Source organism: Wyeomyia smithii, chromosome 1 (assembly GCF_029784165.1).
Source record: "Wyeomyia smithii strain HCP4-BCI-WySm-NY-G18 chromosome 1, ASM2978416v1, whole genome shotgun sequence".
Lineage (NCBI taxonomy): Eukaryota > Metazoa > Arthropoda > Insecta > Diptera > Culicidae > Wyeomyia > Wyeomyia smithii.
Window position 1 is genome coordinate 168,158,386 of NC_073694.1, and position 12,649 is coordinate 168,171,034.

Below are 12,649 nucleotides of genomic sequence, written 5' to 3' on the forward strand. Positions count from 1 at the left end.
TTGCATTCCAATATTGATGTCAAATGCCATTTTGAAGTCTAAATGACGATTTTTTTCTGCTATGAAAGATGTTATGATTCGTGCCGAAATTGATATTTTCAGATTTCAAACCTTACCCTGAAACTAAGAATTGATGCCCGACGCCCTCAAACCGAAAATTAAATTCCGACGCCATTTTGAAACCCAAGATTGCTAGTTTCTGGAAAGTTAAAAACGCTTAAATATCGATATTCTCGTAGGCAGGGTGACATCTGGATGCTGGAAAATAAACCAAAATCGTTTGAATCGATCGACAGATTTATTGATGAATGTGTTGTGAGAGCACAATTTAACCAAAAAATAGAGCTTATATGCCTTATTATTAGAAAGAAGTTTTAAATATTCTTAGAAAAATCTTTTGGAATCCTTTATGACTTGAATTGATTATACGAGCTTCAGAAACCTGTTTCAATATCTTCGTCGTTTCTATTCCCGGTACACTAAACTAAGAATATCATTTGTTCAAAAAAGTTCTGCGAGTGGTAGCGAGTTGGATAGCAGGCAAGCATCTGTTTTGGGGTAGTAAGAAAATATTTATAGAAACTTAGGTAACAAAATAGAAGTTGTTTCCGTGTACATAGATGTTCAGGCAAAACCGTGTACGTTCAGCAAGCATGTAATGAAAAACACTGTTGACATGGTGGTAAGGCTAATAACAAACAACAATATCGCACGCTAGCCTGGGGGCTAATGCGGTCTCGATCAACTAGATTAGTTGAGAGAATTCGTTATCCATATTGTTTTCGGCACATTTTGCATGTTGTAGGATAAGTACAACGATACACCGTGCCCCAGTGCTGAGTCGAGAAAATTTCCAGCTCGAAAGCTCCTCGACCTGATCGGGAATCAAAGCCGGTATCACAACCGTGTGGGAGAGCTAGCCGACCGACATCGCTAACCACAGAACCACGGGGACCACAAGGCTAATAACATTCATACTAATTTAATATGTGTTTTTGACGACTAGATTGTAGACTGTTTGTCAGCGATATTCAAGATGTAGAACAGCCTTAGTCACGTTTGTTTTCAATCAATTGTTGAAGCATGAACCTAATGAATCGAGGCACGCATTATCAGGTTAAACAACTGAAAAGTACACACATCCTGCTGTGTGGTAATAAGGCGATAAAGCTATCTACTATTATCGTAAACCAAATTGTTTGTGTTTTGAGAAATGTTGAATGTTATGTCTGACCAGTTCAATTCCTGAGAAAACAAATCCGCTTCACCATTACTCAGTCAGTTCGGCGCTGATCTAATACGGTCTTTCGGGCTGTGAGTAACCCCCACGTAGAAAATTTTCATTTGCAAATCAGTGCCTACTTTGCGGTTGAACGCAAATCCATTATCTGGATTTGCGCGTCCCGGTGTGTGTTTAGGTATTCTGGCCCATTTTAATCTCCGAGTTCCGTAACGGCACAAAATGCAACCTTGCTTCACTTAGACACTAGTCTGTATTTGTCATTAAATCTGTAGCAGTAAAAGTGAGTTATTTTCCAGCATTATTCGCTTTTAAATTTACCTTCAAGGCAACCAAACTTCGCTGAGTCACCTAAACGACGCTGTTTTTGGCCGCATAATAACGCTTAGCGCGAAGTAGGCCAAGACTCGAAGCAAATTCAGAACGCAGCGTGCAAGTGCACCTTGAACATTGCGCTGCTCAATGGAAGCCGAGCGGGGCAGCAAACCTGTACCTGTATGGAGAACTAGCAAAACCAGTTGTCCGAAGGAGGCAGTTCACTTTTTTGCTCTATCCAACAGGAGAAATTTTCCTTCAAACTGAGCCGAACAGGTCTGCGTATTTGTAGTGCTTGTGATTCCCGCGACGGACAAGAGGAGGGAAGCAAACTATACGCGAACAATGTTGAGCATGCCAGCGGAAATGAATGAAAGTTGTTCCCAGATAGCGGGTCCCTTGGCCCTCGTTGGTAGTGTCATGCTTTGCGGTCGAACATTCTTTTTATTTGATTTATGCTTGGTGGAAGTTGGGCTAGCAGAGCCCCTCGTACACAATCTCCTCTTCGGTAGAAACTGCTTTAGGGCAATTTCAGTCAAACTCACGCCTAGTGAGTTTACATCACTCTCTCAGATTTCGTTTAGACGATGTAGAGATATTACCGACTTTTTGAAAAGATAGAAATTGTTCACTGTAATCTGATACTGTTCTACCAAACACCTGAGTGACTTGGCGTGGAATCCCTCCACAAACAACAAGTAGACACTGGTAAAACAGGCTTATCATTATGTTTTGTTTTGTTTCCATTTTCTTTCCCAGCGTTGAAACATCACGCACAGCATACTGTCACGGTTTTGGGTTTTTGTTTTGATCGAACATTTTTATCGGTAATCATTTCACTTTTCGACCCGATGTTGGGCTGAATTCATAATCATGAGAAGTGAACATTTCAATCATTTTTTTGCGGCATAACGATCGTGTGTGTCGCCGGAGGCGGAAGAAACTACATACTCTCAAACTTTATTTTATCAATTTCAACGATTCGTTTTCGTGCTTCGTTCGAGCACTATTCCGAATAGGATAGACTGCTGAAGAGCCATTGACAATGGGACCATTGTCGTTTGCTTAATAGTTCCACTCTTCTCACCGCTGCTTAAGCAATTCAAATCAGCTTTAAAAGTTTCGAAGTTGGTTGGAGCGACTGCCTTTGCGCGCGGTGGTGCTTTATGAACACAGTCAAGTGCGTCAGATCCGCGCGAGATAGCCCCTTTCCAGTACAGCGGACCGGCAGTGGGAGTATTTCGAGAGTGGCTGCCGCCATTACTGGATCCGCACACGCTTTCCGTGGTATTTTCTTGTCTCTCGCCCATTGCACTCACTTTAGTTATTTTCCAAAGCTTCTTGATCTTGTTTGGGAGGGGCGGTATCTGCAGTCAAATACTGTGTTCGTTCAATTGGTTCGTATGCCAGATTTGGATTTCTATTATTGCAATCGTCCTTCTCAAAATGTTAAAAAATAACCATAAAAACAAGGCACGATCAGCTTAAGAATCACGAATAGTACGATCGATTTCCCATAAATGTATGACTTTAAAACAATTTACAGGGTCCGGCAATTGAACTGCTACATTACTTTAACACTCATTTTTACGCTGCAACGAAACTGCAAGTGGAATCGAGAGTGATCCAGAGAAATAAATCTCGAACAGAAACATAGTACTGTGGTTACCTTGTATCGAGCTGGAGAACGGTAGAAGATAAATCTAGAAAATCTATAACGAGCGTCTTAGCAGAGTGATTGAGATCAATCAAAGAAATAGTTATCGGTTTCCGTTATACTCTACTAAATTTTTTGGAAATAAATATTGAAATTCAGTCCGCAAATATATATATTTCGACTGTGACGTACAGTCTTCCTCAGTGCTTATGTGGACTGGTAAAGAGCAAAGCGTAAATCCTGTTTTTTTATTTGTAGTAGGTAAAAATGAAAATTTAGCACCCTTAATTGGAGTTAGGTAGGGAATTATGCGGTCGATTGTTTACCGTACCATGTCTGGGGTTTTTGGGAAGCAGATTGAATAGCCATGAGGGGTGATTACCTGCGTCTTTATTGAGAAGCGTGCATGAGTGTTGTTTATAAATTTCGAAACTTTCAGCTACGTCTAATTTCCATAAATTATTAACGGGGCGGAGGAGGTGAATGTTATCCGAAGTTAGTGGATGTTCCTCGTTAAAAATATGTTCAGCCACTTTTGATTTGAAATGGTGTGGTGGGGCATTTGTTGAAACTTTACTTGCTTTGGTCACTTCTGCGAAATGTTCTTTGAAACGTATCAATAGGTTACGTTTAGTTTGTCCGATGTAAACCATGTCACAGTGACTGCATGCAATTTTATAAATTCCAGCTTTGTTCAGGGTATCAATAGGGTCTTTGGTAGACCCTAATTTTGTTTTGAGTTGGGTATTTCTACTAGTGTAGACAATATCCATCCCAAATTTTCTAAATTTTGAACGAAGTGGGCGTGTCAAGTTAACGTCATATTCAACGGCTACCCTTTTCAGATCTTCTATTATTGGGGTGAGTGTTGTAAAAGATTTCCGAATTTGAGCACGCTTCTTTTTATCGACAATGGCTTGAATGATACTTTCATTGTAGCCATTAAGTTTAGCAATTTCGAAAATATATTCCAGTTCCTTTTGCTTGGCTACTTCACTTAGAGGTAAAGTTTCCATGCGGTGGATCATGTGATGGAAGGATGCCATTTTATGCTGGAAGGGATGGTTTGAAGTGTTAGATATTACCCGTTTTGTATTCGTGGGTTTCCGATAAATTTCAAATTCCAAGTCCGTAGACTTTCTGACTACAACGACGTCCAAGAAAGGGAGTCTGTTGTTAAGTTCTTTTTCAATTGTGAAGTTTATATTTTTATGGGTATTATTAAGGGATATGAAAAAAGTTTCAAGATCCGCCCTTTTCAAAATACAAAAAATATCATCCACATACCTCCACCATCGAATCGGTAAGATGTTACTCTTCTCTAATGTACTTTCTATATTTGCCATGAAGAGCTCACATAGAAAGGGAGAAAGAGGATTCCCCATTGGTGCCCCTTTAGTCTGTTTGTAAAATTTACCACGAAATGTGAAGTAGTTTTCTTTCATGCAAAGGCGTGAAAGCTTCAACAAACTGTCAACTTTCTTTTTCCAAGAATTATCAAAATATTGGGAAAGAAGCCAGTCCTCTAAAAGGTTTAAGGTTTCATTCACTGGAACGCTAGGAAATAAGGCCGTAACGTCAAATGAAACCATTATCTCATCAGATTGGATGTTACCCGAGGATCTTAAATTTTCAACGAAATCTCCGGTGCTCTTTACTGATCGACTTGGAAATTTATGGGGCATGGCTTGAAATTCTTTTACCAGCCATTTAGCCAATTTTTCTGTGGGAGCCCCTACCGCTGAGATAATTTCTCTCATTTCATTTCCAGGTTTGTGAATTTTGGGGAGACCCTTTATTCTTGGAAGAACTGGATTTGAAACACGAAGATTTTGTAACGCATTACCCAAAACGGGTTTGCATTCTTTTATTGTATTTTCTACACGTTTTACCATATCAGCAAGAGGATTGAGTCGCAGTTGCCAATATGGACCTTTATCAATTTTTTGGGTTATTTGTTCATCATAGTCAGACTTGTCCATGATGACGGTTTTGTTCCCCTTATCTGCTTTTAAATAGAAAACAGGTTTTTTACGTAATTCCTCAACTGTCTTTAAATCAGACGAATTTTCATGACGTGGCAGTGTCTTAGTAATTTTTTGAAAAAATTTGGCGTACTCCACCAGTTTGTTCTGTGGAAAGTTTACAACTGTTCATCCCAGCTTCTATATCGATGATCGATTGTTCAATATTGGGTCGTGAAGGAATTGCGAAATTTAGGCCCATATTTAGAAGATTTTGCTGGGGTTGTGAAAACTCGTATGAAGACCTATTGACCACAAAGTCGTCAATGAGGTGTACTTTGGCTGTCTTTCTACTACTGTTATTTCGTAGAAGCAGTTGATTTAACTTTTTCAATCCCAATTTTCGTTTTCCAGACATGGTACGGTAAACAATCGACCGCATAATTCCCTACCTAACTCCAATTAAGGGTGCTAAATTTTCATTTTTACCTACTACAAATAAAAAAACAGGATTTACGCTTTGCTCTTTACCAGTCCACATAAGCACTGAGGAAGACTGTACGTCACAGTCGAAATATATATTTGCGGACTGAATTTCAATATTTATTTCCAAAAAATTTAGTAGAGTATAACGGAAACCGATAACTATTTCTTTGATTGATCTCAATCACTCTGCTAAGACGCTCGTTATAGATTTTCTAGATTTGACAATGGCATCCAAGCCAAATGAGCCAAATAGGTTTTTAAAGTTAAAAAAGAGCATTGCGGGTATCCACAAATCTATTTCCTTTCTTAAAAATTGTTTGAAATATCATGTCACTCCCACGAGTCATAGAGTAAAAGTTAAAAGTCCTATAGCCCCCTCCATTATGAAACATATGGAACGAGAGTGTTTGAAAAGTAGCATCAAGTTTCTTTATAGTAAACTTAGCTCCACAACTCTGGAATGTTATTCACTTCATTTAAAACTTGCCAAAGAATTTCCTTTTGAATTTCAAAATTTTCTAATTAAAGTTAAAGTAGCCGAAAAGTGTGAAGGGGAAAGAAAACGAAAATTGGGATTGAAAAAGTTAAATCAACTGCTTCTACGAAATAACAGTAGTAGAAAGACAGCCAAAGTACACCTCATTGACAACTTTGTGGTCAATAGGTCTTCGTACGAGTTTTCACAACCCCAGCAAAATCTTCTTAATATGGGCCTAAATTTCGCAATTCCTTCACGACCCAATATTGAACAATCGATCATCGATATAGAAGCTGGGATGAACAGTTGTAAACTTTCCACAGAACAAACTGGTGGAGTACGCCAAATTTTTTCAAAAATTACTAAGACGCTGCCACGTCATGAAAATTCGTCTGATTTAAAGACAGTTGAGGAATTACGTAAAAAACCTGTTTTCTATTTAAAAGCAGATAAGGGGAACAAAACCGTCATCATGGACAAGTCTGACTATGATGAACAAATAACCCAAAAAATTGATAAAGGTCCATATTGGCAACTGCGACTCAATCCTCTTGCTGATATGGTAAAACGTGTAGAAAATACAATAAAAGAATGCAAACCCGTTTTGGGTAATGCGTTACAAAATCTTCGTGTTTCAAATCCAGTTCTTCCAAGAATAAAGGGTCTCCCCAAAATTCACAAACCTGGAAATGAAATGAGAGAAATTATCTCAGCGGTAGGGGCTCCCACAGAAAAATTGGCTAAATGGCTGGTAAAAGAATTTCAAGCCATGCCCCATAAATTTCCAAGTCGATCAGTAAAGAGCACCGGAGATTTCGTTGAAAATTTAAGATCCTCGGGTAACATCCAATCTGATGAGATAATGGTTTCATTTGACGTTACGGCCTTATTTCCTAGCGTTCCAGTGAATGAAACCTTAAACCTTTTAGAGGACTGGCTTCTTTCCCAATATTTTGATAATTCTTGGAAAAAGAAAGTTGACAGTTTGTTGAAACTTTCACGCCTTTGCATGAAAGAAAACTACTTCACATTTCGTGGTAAATTTTACAAACAGACTAAAGGGGCACCAATGGGGAATCCTCTTTCTCCCTTTCTATGTGAGCTCTTCATGGCAAATATAGAAAGTACATTAGAGAAGAGTAACATCTTACCGATTCGATGGTGGAGGTATGTGGATGATATTTTTTGTATTTTGAAAAGGGCGGATCTTGAAACTTTTTTCATATCCCTTAATAATACCCATAAAAATATAAACTTCACAATTGAAAAAAAACTTAACAACAGACTCCCTTTCTTGGACGTCGTTGTAGTCAGAAAGTCTACGGACTTGGAATTTGAAATTTATCGGAAACCCACGAATACAAAACGGGTAATACCTAACACTTCAAACCATCCCTTCCAGCATAAAATGGCATCCTTCCATCACATGATCCACCGCATGGAAACTTTACCTCTAAGTGAAGTAGCCAAGCAAAAGGAACTGGAATATATTTTCGAAATTGCTAAACTTAATGGCTACAATGAAAGTATCATTCAAGCCATTGTCGATAAAAAGAAGCGTGCTCAAATTCGGAAATCTTTTACAACACTCACCCCAATAATAGAAGATCTGAAAAGGGTAGCCGTTGAATATGACGTTAACTTGACACGCCCACTTCGTTCAAAATTTAGAAAATTTGGGATGGATATTGTCTACACTAGTAGAAATACCCAACTCAAAACAAAATTAGGGTCTACCAAAGACCCTATTGATACCCTGAACAAAGCTGGAATTTATAAAATTGCATGCAGTCACTGTGACATGGTTTACATCGGACAAACTAAACGTAACCTATTGATACGTTTCAAAGAACATTTCGCAGAAGTGACCAAAGCAAGTAAAGTTTCAACAAATGCCCCACCACACCATTTCAAATCAAAAGTGGCTGAACATATTTTTAACGAGGAACATCCACTAACTTCGGATAACATTCACCTCCTCCGCCCCGTTAATAATTTATGGAAATTAGACGTAGCTGAAAGTTTAGAAATTTATAAACAACACTCATGCACGCTTCTCAATAAAGACGCAGGTAATCACCCCTCATGGCTATTCAATCTGCTTCCCAAAAACCCCAGACATGGTACGGTAAACAATCGACCGCATAATTCCCTACCTAACTCCAATTAAGGGTGCTAAATTTTCATTTTTACCTACTACAAATAAAAAAACAGGATTTACGCTTTGCTCTTTACCAGTCCACATAAGCACTGAGGAAGACTGTACGTCACAGTCGAAATATATATTTGCGGACTGAATTTCAATATTTATTTCCAAAAAATTTAGTAGAGTATAACGGAAACCGATAACTATTTCTTTGATTGATCGGTAGAAGATACCTGAAGTACCAAAAACGGTATATAGTGGGACGTCGAGCTGATGTGGTACTACCTGCCATGGTGAAAATCGTCAAGAGGCGCCTTTAACGAAATATCTGATGTAGTGCTCCTAATTTGACGGTGAATCTCAACATATCAGATCGAAATCTCCGTCGAATCCTGAGAAAAAATCTTTAGATCAAATTTCATGACTGTATCTTGATATTTTCTCAGCTTTCTAATAATGGTGTCAAATTTAAAGTCTGTGGTTGTGAACTTGTTGAAAAACACGTTTTTTTTCTGATAAAATCCATCATGGCGGCGCATTTTTTTTACTTCATATGAAAAGCTCCATTAGCAAAGCTTTAGTGCTACATTCCGATTCAGAACTCGACCTTCTGTTTTATTATATACAGACTTTGCAGCCAACTATTAAATGTACAGAACAATTGGGTTGTTTTGCTATATCAGTTTTTTCTGAAAGATCTGCATTTTCTGAGTAAAACGTGATTTAAAAAAAATTTCTATCGTTGTCTTTCGCTTTTTAAATCATGATTTGAAACTGCTCGAAATCTGTTCGAAATCGCTACAATGACAGTTCGCCCATATACCAGCAGTCATTGTAGCGATTTGGAGCGAATTTTAACTATTCATTTAAAAATCGAAGGATAATGATAGAAAGTATTAAAAATCCACGTTTTGCTCAGAAAATTACACTCTTTCAGATGATATATAAAAATCGGAAATCCGTGAATAGCTAAACATCCCAATTGCGGGGCTAGCGCTACGATCTTACCAAGACTCGAACCTACGACGCCTGGCTTGCTAGGCCAGCATCGTACCTCGAGACCAGTTGGCTCCATTATTCCTCTATAAAATGACGTGCTGTTTGTAGAGGGTTTATTAACAAAAAGAAGAAAAATAGGCCAATGAAGAGATCAAGAATTACTTAAAACACGACTTTTTCAAAAACCGTAGGCCCGAGGGGTCCATCAATATTAACTAACCAAAGTGTTTTATTTTTTCACTATTCTTAGTTATTTAAACACAAAAATATAGTATTCGAGAGACCTCGTGTCACCAGTGGAACGATTTCAGCTAAAATTGCTCATATAATACCATTGTTTTGATGCGTGATTTCGAATTTTATTGAAAATCGTCACTACCGCCCATTCACAATTTTTGGTAAAAGCTGATTAATGCAATGATAACATCAGTTTGATTACCACATAAATGCATCATGGTGAGATCGCGTACGGCATTTGAATGAAAATAAAAAGCAATGTTTTGACGTAGAACTGCGTCATATCTTAGAAGAGAGGCATACAAAAAAATGGAGAATGGAGTGAAACAGCAAAATCAAAGATTTTAAATGTGTACACAGTAAACTGAATGGATTTTGGCCATCTCATTGGGTAGAGAGCAAAACTAATGTAGTTGAAAAATCACTTCTTGATACATTTTTTAGAGTAAAGTGAGTAAAAGGCATAACCGATTCAACTAGAACTTTCTATTTCTGGTCTTTAGAAGGGGATTTTATTCCATTCTGAGCTTATTTCAGGATCATTTTCTATTTTGGCTTTTCTGGTGTTTGGGAAAGGTTTCCAGCCATTCTGAGCTTAAAATGTTTTTTTTTTCTTTCTTGGCTATTAAAAGAGATTTTCGGCCATTCTGAGTTCTATTTGAGATAATATTCTTTTTTGACTTTTTCTGGCATGTAGAAGGGAGTTCTCAGTTATTCTGAGCTTAATTTGGGATCATTTTCTCGGTTTTAGAAGGTGTTTTTGGCCATTTTGAGCTTAATTTGGGATTATTGTCTTTTTTGGCCTTTAAAAGGGGTTTTCGGTCATTCTAAGTTTAGTTTGGGATCATTTTCTGTTTTGGCTATTTCTGTCTTTTAGAAGAGGATTTTGGCCAATCTGATTGTTATTTGGGATAATTTTCTTTTTGGCCTTTTCTGTCTCTTAGGGATTCTCGGCCATTCTGAGCTTAATTTCGGATCATTTTCTGTTTCGGCCTTTATTGTCCCTTAGATGGGGCTTTTGACCATTCTGAGTTCAATCTAGGAACATTTTATGTTTTGGCTTTTTCTGGCCTTTAGAAGGGGGTTTCGGCCAGTCTGAGCTTAATTGGGGTCATTTTCTATTCCTGCTTTTGCTAGCCTTTAGAAGAGGGTTTCGGCTCTTCTGAGCTTAATTTAGGATCATTTTCTATTTTGGCTTTTTCTGGCCTTTAGAAGGTCAGAAGGAATTCAACTAATCGCGTGCCCGCAACGAAGCAATTCAAGCACAGACGACGCACGATGATAAAATGTTGTATAGGCGAATTTTCAGTGAGGAAGGAGCCTCGTAGACGACAGATTGAAAGGGAAAACGAAGCAATTCTCTGCCGTTTTTATCCGCATTGTTTTGGTAAGTAGTAACATCAACTACTTTAAATAAATGATTTCGGAGCGCTAAGAAGCGTCATGACGCGAGATGATTCTCGTTTTCTTGTTATTTCTAGCAGCAAGTTTATTTTTCAACTCAATTACGCTGGTCGACAACAGAGAAAAAATATAAAAATCAAGAGATTATAGCTTTTCACCCATTCCTGTAAATTTTGGAGCCCCAAGTGTTTGCAGAAGTGTGTTCGAGTGTCGCATAGTAGTTGCTCGCCGGGTTCGTCGCATTAACGTCGCATGTTAACGAGAAAACTTTTCAGTTTCGTTAAACTATCTATCCTCATTTGAAAAAATTGATATCGGAAAACGATTTGTTCCGTGGAGAATATAATGCCTTTTGTTTTTAGACGTAGATCTAGATCATTCAAAACTAGTTTGATGCTTATGGCTGAAGGAAAAAAACACTATATTTCTATTCAGAATTGCAAACGCTTATGTTAGCTTTTTCTCGTCGTAATATTTCGTTTGATTGTGGTATTCCAGTAACCGGCTTTTGACGAAAACATTTAAATTTATTCTAAGCTCTACCTACTTTCAAATACAAATATTATAACATATGTATGATTATATACTGGCTGCGCGATAAGCCAATAGCATACACAACCACAACGGCAGGTCAACCCGTATATTTGTCACCGTGTATTCGCTACGTTATCACCGGACCGTAATGGCACCACCATCCCCGATTATGGCACAGTCTACCAACAGTCTACCGTTAAGAACTAAATTAGTACAACAACAATAGGGCGTTGAACTTACACGCACCTTTAAGGAAACGGCTTTTCCCTTCGTAATTCACCACCAAGAACTAACGCCCATGCGCAACAAGAACCGAAATGTTTACTCAACACTTTTAACCGCTGGATGATTCACTCTGTGGCTTAGATCACTTGTTTTGCCTCTGTTTACTGCTTTTTCTTGACGATACTTCACATCATTCGAATGCACATACACAACCACAAGGGTAAGCTTAGGGGTAAGGGTAAGCAAAACAATCTGCGATTCCAGCACTGCAGAATCTCGCGAACGAAGCTACGAAAAAACAACACGACCGTCCGGTTGAACGCTTAAGCGGCAACTGAGTGCGCTGAGCTGGCCTCTGGAATGGTGAGTCAAATCGAAAAGCTTGCTCTGAATTTGACTCAGGCAGGCTCGGTTGGCTTTGACTGCCTGCCTGCTTGAGCGTATAACACAATAAAATGCGCTCGGAAATTGTCAACATCCACGTAGGTTTGTTATAAAATAGGAAGAATTGCTGGAACTGCCAATGGCGCGTTTTGTCATGCGGCAGGAATTTATGCAGGCCTGGATTTGTCTGCTCTTCAGCTGGTGCATGCTAGATGCTTGAAAGACTTCGCACAAAGAGGGAGAAACATGTGTGGAGTTGTTTGTTTTACGTTTATCTGAACAGTCAAACAATTTCTCGGCTTCATTCTTTGGCCAAAATTTTACAGTTTTCGGCCCATACATTTACGGAGAAGAGTTGGAAAAAACAGTACACATCTTGTTGCAAAACCTGTAAAAATGGTTAGAATTTCAGAAACAATAGGCTTTTAAAAAAAGGAATTTTAACATTTAAACTCATTTACAATGTTGAATTTTTTTTATGCTAGTTGAAGCTATAAGATTTTGTTTAGGAATTGATCCATAACCGAACGGTGTTTGAAAATAAATCATTCTGTTCTAAGAGGATAACATGTCCACGTTC

At 38.3% G+C, this 12,649-nt stretch overlaps 1 protein-coding gene across 3 annotated transcripts in view; it reads right to left on the bottom strand.

Moving 5' to 3' along the window:
- The window catches only part of LOC129718676 (shootin-1), a 44,030-nt gene extending 32,004 nt beyond the window's left edge, over nt 1–12,026 (bottom strand). Inside the window, exons 1-2 of one of the 3 annotated variants that reach the window (XM_055669691.1) lie at nt 11,707–12,026; nt 117–258 (exon numbers count right to left, since the gene is read on the bottom strand). The gene's annotated coding sequence lies outside the window, so the exon portion shown is untranslated. Of the gene's footprint in view, nt 1–116; nt 259–11,700 lie in introns of all 3 variants that reach the window. The other 2 variants (XM_055669689.1, XM_055669690.1) reach the window with 2 other exon arrangements.
- Nucleotides 12,027–12,649: the final 623 nt, after the last annotated feature.